The sequence below is a fragment of the Coffea eugenioides genome, chromosome 4, assembly GCF_003713205.1.
Source record: "Coffea eugenioides isolate CCC68of chromosome 4, Ceug_1.0, whole genome shotgun sequence".
NCBI classification, from domain to species: domain Eukaryota; kingdom Viridiplantae; phylum Streptophyta; class Magnoliopsida; order Gentianales; family Rubiaceae; genus Coffea; species Coffea eugenioides.
Window position 1 is genome coordinate 22,849,252 of NC_040038.1, and position 8,671 is coordinate 22,857,922.

At 38.2% G+C, this 8,671-nt stretch overlaps 1 pseudogene; it reads right to left on the reverse strand.

Annotated features, from left to right (window-relative positions):
* Positions 1 to 3,234: 3,234 nt before the first annotated feature.
* On the reverse strand, positions 3,235 to 7,848 carry LOC113769196 (annotated as a pseudogene).
* Positions 7,849 to 8,671: the final 823 nt, after the last annotated feature.

The following is an 8,671-nucleotide window of genomic DNA, read 5'->3' on the forward strand; positions in this document are numbered from 1 at the left end:
CTGTCTCCAAACGCGCGTTCACTATTCTCACTTAACGAGTTTTCAAAATTAAATTTTGAGACAAGTCACATTAAAAATATAATTAAGCTATAGACCCATGTAATTAGGTCCAAAGAGGTTAGAAAATAATATTCGGAGTAAATGACCAAGTAAATAATTAAATAAGCTAGAAATAGGAATTTAAAATGAGAAAATTTGTGAGTCCTCACTTGAGTCGAGTATTAATTCCTCAATTAACCTTTCTTAATCTACCATTGATCATTCTTAACTCTCCAATATTAATACACTCCCGATTCAAGTATAGCCTCGAAAAACGTGTACTCGTTGTTCCGAACTAAACGAATTTTTGAAAAGTGAATTTTTTTCCAACACAACGCTTTAAAAGTATAAAAGAGGCATCGTTCCATATAAATGGATTTTAAATGATCGCAATGAATAATTCGGAGAAAATGAGTAAATAAATATTTAAATAAACTGGTAATATTCGATAAAATAAGAAAATTTTAGGGTTCTGACATTTAATCATAGGATTAGATTTTATTTTATATTATTATCATGGCTTAATACTTTCTAGAAATGGTATAAGTTTTCTTAGAAATAGCAATATAGAATATAATACCCCAGAAAGCGTTGAGAAACATGGTGGCAATATAGACCCCCTTCACCTTCAAAATGTTTTTAGATAGAAACTCCTAAAGCATTAATACCAGACGATTTAGAAAATTGTAAATGTAAACCGTTAGGAGCATCTAAAAATAAAACCTTTCTAGAAGAACAATTAGATAATGACCAAGAGGAAATATATTCAGAAGCCATGGAAACTAATATAGAATACCTAGATCTCACAAAATATAGAACCTATTAGATACAAGAATAGATGAAACAGATAACTTAATATCTAGACTAGAAAAAGAAGAAATAATAGGGCAAAATCTAGTTAAACATTCGGAAAAAGACAAGACATACTATAAGCTAGAAATGTTAAACTTAAACCTAAAAATTACAACATCCAAAATAGAAGGAAGTAATGATGAAATAAAAGAATTTGAAATGCATATCGGAGAATTGTTAAAATTAGGAGTAATTAGAAAGAGTACCAGTCCACATAGAAGGGCAGCTTTTATAGTAAGAAAACAGTGAATCGAATCTTGATTCGCTCCTTGGTTCGATTTTAAAAGCATTGGCTGAGGTAGGGAAATAGGTAAGAAGTTAAATTTAATATTTTAAAAAACATCACAAAAAGATTTTAAATTTTAAAAATAACCCAAAAACTACATGGTTTCTTTCTAGTTTAATTGGTTTTATTACAACCCTACTTGTTTAGCTATTAAATTAGAATCTAGAACATTTTTAGGTGATGCTACCACCACAGAGGAACTTAACTTAAAAATTAAGTATAAGGTGCAATTTAGCTAGAAATAAATATTAGGGCCTCAATTGGCTCTAGTGAAAAGGTTTAGGGATGAAATTTAGCCATGTCCCCTTATTTATATTTGCACATTTATTGGTTACTTATTTATCGTTATGTACTATATATTTATGTACTTATATTTACAAACTAATACTCACTTATTTATTAGCTATTTATCCTTATATACTTAAAAATGCTTTCACTTGCAAAAGTGGCATGTAAAACATTTTAAAAAATGAAGTGATAATAACTACATGCATGGGAATTCTAAATATATAAAAAGTGGCAATGATCAGTTCTGAAATGTTGATGACCATACACAATAGAGGGTGTTCAATGGTTGGAAATCAGGAATTCGACAAAAGAAATGTTTTTTCTTTCCTTTGTCTTGCAAGATCAACATTCAATCATCATCCAGGCTCTAATTTGGTAAATGGCAAATTGGTACTTGGATTTTAGCAAGATAATTGGTAATTTAGTAATATCCAAAATTTTAAAGGTAAGCCAAAAATCTTGAATTTCCTTTTAGAAAATTTCATCAATTACAATATGATAGACAAAAGATCTAAGTTTTAGTAGCTCTTAATTTTCCTCATCCAACATAAATAGAAGCGCCTATGCGTACAAACCATTGAAGTTTCATTTATAATTCTTCTACAATGAAGACAAGATGAGATTTTTTTAATGAGACAAGAAATAAAAAAGTCAAAACTGTAAAAGTCTATAATTAAGTTGTATAAGTATCACATTAAAAATTTAGAAGTAAATATTCAGTAGTAGTCTAGTTAAATTAATATATATTAGTATTATAGTTAATTCATAATTTGAAAGTTCAACACGTAATCAAGGATTTGGGAATCTAATTTCAGACTCCTTTCTTAAACCTTTTTATTAAATATTGGAGATTGGATTTATTTCAAGTTTTACCTAATCCATTTTATCGACATCTGATATCCAATTTAGAATAGTTTGACCAATTTTTTGGATTTTTTCTTTCTCACTCGATGTGAAAGGTTGACAACTTTTAAATTTGTTAGCATTTAGCATTAATATAGATAACTAGGTATTTGTCCTATGTATCATTTGAGATCTATGTAAGTCTACAAAAGTTATCATTGTATAAATTATGTCATTAACTAATTTAAACATTTTAAATAATATATGATACGAACGTCGCCAACCTTGTGACGAAACCCGTAAAAGATTAGATTCAGGATCGACAAGAGGACACCAAGTTTGGAGCGGATGACCTCAACCCGTTAATCACGTGGTTAACGAACCTTGGTATAATGGTAGAAGACGCCACAACCTAGTGCGATTCTAGATTGATAAGTCACGAACACCTAGAGAAATTCTAAGGTATTCAAGAAGCCTTGGAGAAACCAAGAAAACTCTCAAAATCTGATTTATTGATTGAATGCCTAAAACCATTGGAAGTGTGGGCTATTTATAGCCTTACATAGAGATGAACAACTAAATGTGGAACTAGTCTAGAGTTGTGGTCTTGGCTAAGACTAACAATTGTAGGCTTGACTATTTCCATAAGACTAAGAATTGTGGGCTTGACCAAACCTTATGAGGTCATCCCTTAGGTAAACAACCTTATGAGGTCATCGCTTAGGTAAATAACCTTATGAGGTCATCGCTTAGGTAAATAAAGCAAGACTATGGACCATTAAGCCCTTATTACAATGACTTAACTAAAACAGCAAATGTGACTAGCTAGAGAAGGGTCACACATGGTTCTCTTTGACGTGCACTACATGGATGACTTTCATTCCTTCATGCTCAAGCCCCTCAATGACCTTGGGGACAATTTCTTGGCCTTGTATCTCATGAACAAGTCCTTGGAGTTCCTCCCTCATCTTCTTAGCTCGTGCTCGAGTTACGGGTCCTAGGGGAACTCGAATAGTTCGCAATGGTGTCTCTTGGTTCGTATCATCCCCCTCCTCTTCAAAAGGATTTGTCCTCAAATCAGCTTCATCGTCTGCAAGAAAAGGAGATAGATCAGAGACATTGAATGTAGCGCTCACATTGTACTCACCGGGTAGGTCCAGTTTGTAAGCATTGTCATTGATGCGCTTGATGACTTGGAACGGCCCATCTCCTCGGGGAAGTAATTTATTGCGCCTTTGGACTGGGAACCTTTCCTTGCGTAGATGTAACCACACCCAGTCACCAGGTTCAAACACAACGCGTTGGCGTCCCTTGTTAACCCGTTGAGCAACTTGGTCCATCCTTCGCTCAATGTTTAGGCGTACCTGCGTGTAATTTCTTGACAAAATCTGCTCGTTTAGCACCATCCATGTTAATGTGCTCAGAAGAAGGTAAAGGTGATAAGTCTAGTGGTGTTAAAGGGTTAAAACCATAGACTATTTCAAATGGTGAAAAATGAGTAGAACTATGCACCGTGCGATTGTATGCAAACTCAACATGGGGTAAACACTCTTCCCAGGTTCTAATGTTTTTTCTAATGATGGCACGCAAGAGTGTAGATAGTGTACGATTGACAACCTCAGTTTGGCCATCAGTTTGTGGGTGACTAGTAGTAGAAAATAGCAATTTGGTACCCAATTTTCCCCACAAAGTTTTCCAAAAGTAACTCAAAAATTTGACATCCCTATCAGAGACAATTGTCCTAGGCATGCCATGCAATCTAATGATTTCTTTGAAAAACAAATCAGCAATGTGCGATGCATCATCTGTTTTGTGACATGGTATAAAATGTGCCATTTTTGAAAATCTGTCAACAATAACAAAGATGCTATCATTTCCCCTCTTTGACCTAGGCAACCCTAAAACAAAATCCATGGAAATGTCGGTCCAAGGTTCCTTAGGTACAGGTAAAGGACTATAAAGGCCATAGGGTTGAAGTTTAGACTTAGCTTTGTGGCAAGTAATGCATTTAGCCACCATTCGCTCCACATCTCGTTTCATCCTTGGCCAATGGAAGTGCTCTTGAAGGATAGCTAAGGTTTTAGCCACGCCAAAGTGTCCCATCAAGCCACCTCCGTGTGCTTCCCTAACAAGTAAAGAGCGAATAGAGCAGTTAGGTATACATAGTCGATTGAGGTAGAAAAGAAATCCATCAAGGATGTAGAATTTACCTTGAGTTGCTGAACCACAAGAGTCATAAATACCTGAGAAATCTGGGTCATTGGTGTATAACTCTTTAACTAATTCAAATCCTAACAACCTTGCATCAAGTTGAGTGAGCAAAGAGTACCGACGTGATAATGCATCAGCAACAACATTAGTTTTCCCCACTTTGTACTTAATCACATAAGGGAAGGTTTCAATAAATGCAATCCACCTAACATGACGCTTATTCAACTTGTATTGTGACTTAATGTGCTTAAGCGACTCATGGTCAGTGTGTATGACAAATTCCCTTGGTCTCAAGTAATGTTGCCAAGTTTCTAAAGCACGGATTAAGGAGTACAACTCCTTATCATAAGTGGAATAGTTCAAAGCTGCCCCATTGAGTTTTTCACTAAAGTATGCAATTGGTTTGCCCTCTTGCATTAGGACAGCTCCAATTCCCACCCCAGATGCATCACACTCTATTTCAAACATCTTGTCAAAGCATGGTAATGCAAGTAGTGGTGCATGTGTGAGTTGATGTTTAAGCATTTGGAAAGCACGTACTTGAGCATCTCTCCACACAAATGGCTCATTTTTCTTAATTACAGCAGTTAGAGGTGCAGCAATGGTACTAAAATCTTTAACAAATCGTCTATAAAAACTAGCAAGACCATGGAAGCTACGTACCTCACCCACCGTGCTTGGAGTAGGCCATTCTCGAATTGCTTTAACCTTCTCCTCGTCCACTTTGATTCCCTGTTTACTCACAACAAAGCCTAGGAAGACAAGTTGATCAGTACAAAAGGAGCACTTCTTAAGGTTAGCATAGAGCTTTTCCCTTCGAAGTACATCAAGAACAAGCTTCACATGTTCAACATGCTCATCTAAGCTCCTACTATAAATCAGGATATCGTCAAAATATACAACTACAAATTTTCCAAGGAATGGACGAAGTACATGGTTCATCAACCTCATGAACGTACTAGGTGCATTAGTTAGTCCAAATGGCATAACTAACCACTCGTACAAGCCATGTTTGGTTTTAAAGGCCGTTTTCCATTCATCCCCCTCTTTCATCCTAATTTGATGATAACCGCTTTTTAGATCAATTTTAGTGAAAATCACAGCACCATATAGCTCATCTAACATATCATCAAGTCTAGGAATAGGGTGACGATATTTTACCGTTATTGCATTAACGGCCCTACAGTCAGTGCACATTCGCCAACTTCCATCCTTTTTAGGCACCAAGATGACGGGAACCGCACATGGGCTCAAGCTTTCTCGTGCCCATCCCTTTGTTAGAAGCTCTTCGATTTGGCGTTGGAGCTCCTTTGTCTCATCTGGACCCATTTTGTAGGCTGGTCTGTTAGGAAGTGGGGCACCTGGAACCAAGTCAATTTGATGCTCAATTCCCCTTATTGGTGGTAGTCCATTTGGAATCTCATCGGGAAAGACATCCTCATAATCCTGCAAAAGAGAGACAATACTAGATGGTAGAGTGTTAGTAAGATCACTTGTAACAACCAACACCTCTTTGCAGAAAAGTACAAAGATGGGTGTATTAACACTCAAAGCTTTTCTTACTACATTGGCTTTTATCAATAGATTTTGCCTTTTCTCTCTCTTTTCAATTTTGGCCGGCTCACTATATGTCTTTTTCCTCTCAATTTTCTCGGCTTTATCATTTCCTGTTGAGCTCTCGATTTTTTTTATTTTTTCCTTCTCATTCTCAAGCTCGCTCTCCTTGATCAGGCTTTCTTGATCTTCACGAACTTGGATAGGAGTGAGTGGCACAAGCACAATCCTCTTCTCGCCTTGCTTGAAGGAGTATTTATTGGTAATGCCATCGAATGTAACTCCCTTGTCGAATTGCCATGGTCTCCCCAATAGTATGTGACATGCTTGCATAGGGACCACGTCGCATAACACCACGTCCTCATACTTTCCAATTCGGAAAGGTACTTGGACTTGCTTGGTCACACGAACATCCCCACTATCATTCAACCATTGCAAACGATAAGGTGTTGGATGTCGTAGAGTGGGTAGTGCTAGTTTCTCCACCATCAAGGCACTAGCGACGTTAGCACAACTACCTCCATCTATGATCAAACTACATACCTTGCCTTTGATATAGCAACGGGTGTAGAAAATGTTCTCCCTTTGTACATGGTCGGCAGCTTTCACTTGGGTTGCTAAGGCTCGTCTGACAACGAGTCCAACTCGTTCATTGACGGGTAATGCTTCCTCTTCTTCCTCAAGGGATGGCAACTCCTCATTCTCATCTTCATCATCGGTGAAAAACTCACCATTGGGTAAGATGATCATAGTGCGTTGGTTCGGGCATTGGCTAGCAATATGCCCTCGGCCTTGGCATTTGAAGCATCTAGTATCTCGATTTCGCCCCATGCTCGACTCAATGGCAGTCTTTGGTGTTGCCTTAGACTCCCACTTAGTCATATCCGGCCTCGGTCTTGAAGGGATGGAATTACTCGGCCCTTTATCCTTTTCTTTGGTGGTGTAGTTCGGAGATAAGAGGGTGAAAAGTTGGAGTAACTCCGAGTCGAACCCCTCCTCTTAATCCTCCTTTCAATCTTGATGGCCTTTTCCACCAGATCCCCAAGTTCCACATAGTGGTGTAACTCTACTTGGTCAGCGATTTCGGGCCTTAGTCCGTTCAAGAAGCGTGCCATTGTTGCTTCTCGATCCTCCATGATGTCTGCCCGTAGCATGAGTATTTCCATTTCTTTGTGATAGTCCTCGACACTTCGTGCTCCTTGGTTGAGGGTTTGAAGCTTTTGGTACAAGTCACGGTAGTAGTGACTTGGTACGAAACGCTTCCTCATTAGTCGTCTTAGCTCCGTCCAAGTTTGTATGGTAGGTTCACGACTCCTCCTTCGACTAGTGGAGAGTTGATCCCACCACACAACGGCGTAGTCAGTGAATTCGACCACGGCCAACTTGACCTTTTGCTCCTCCGAGTAAGTATTGCAATCGAAGACAAGTTCAATCCGCTTCTCCCACTCTAAGTAGGCATCGGGGTCTGATCGTCCTTGGAAAGGCGGAATTTTCATCTTTATGCCCGGAATGTGGTCATTTGAAGGCCTAGAATCACGCTTGGACCTACTTTGCTTATGCTCATAGTTGTTGTCTGAGTTAGAGTCGCTAGACTCATGTGCATATGCCTTTCCACGGCTGCCTTTGGAGCTTCCATGAGACAACTCTAAGCTGTCAATGCGTTGGTGCATCAGTTCAAGTTTTTGGTCCATCATGCGTCCCAATTCGCCTTTGATTGCTTCTGTGAAAAGTTTAAGATCAAAAGCTTGGGAGCTTGCTCCCCCCTCGTTAGCCATGGTAGGGTAAAAAAAATAATAATGGAAAGAAGCAAAGTTTATCTCGCACACTTCCTCACGTGTTTACTCTCGCTCTCGTGTTTGAACACTCTAATGAACTTACCAAGGTATTTTCAAGGCTCCTCGGTCAACTCCTCGAAGAAGTTAGAACTCCTTCTAGTGTGGATCGACTTACCAACCAGGGTCACAAGATTGTAGCACTTTGAACGAAAAAAGAACAAAAGATGAAGGGACTGACCACGACTCAATGAATGACTCAAAGTTGAATTTTAAGGATCCTAGACAAAACTCTACCCAAAACTGGAATTTTGAGCTGCTGGTTGCTGCATTTCTGGGCAGTGTTTTGGTAGATAAATGGACACTTAGAGGATTCAGAATGACACTTAAAACTGACCTAATGATGCATAATAATTTCCAGAATTAATGATTGGACAGAAATTCCCCAATGGTTGCAAAGATGGAATCCGAATGGAAGATGAATTTGTGTTGCGGTAGGACTGTTTTGGAAACCCAAGGCTGACTTTTCTTCCTTAATCCTTTGGAAACAAGGATTAGTCTTCCTATTTGCTGGTTCCCACAAATTCTAAGGTCAAGTTCAAGATTGGAACTGATTTGGTTGTTTTTGGGAACAAGGGTGGAAAATTTAACTTGAACAGGTTGGAAATTTTGACTTGAATAGATTGGGAAATTTGACTTGAATAGGCTGAATGTTCTTCTTCTTCCTTTGTTTTTGTTTTATAATCAGCCAAGAAGAGTCAAATTTCGTGGCTAAAATGTTCTTAGTCAAGAAAGAAGATTGTTGTGGTGAAGACAAGGATTTTGG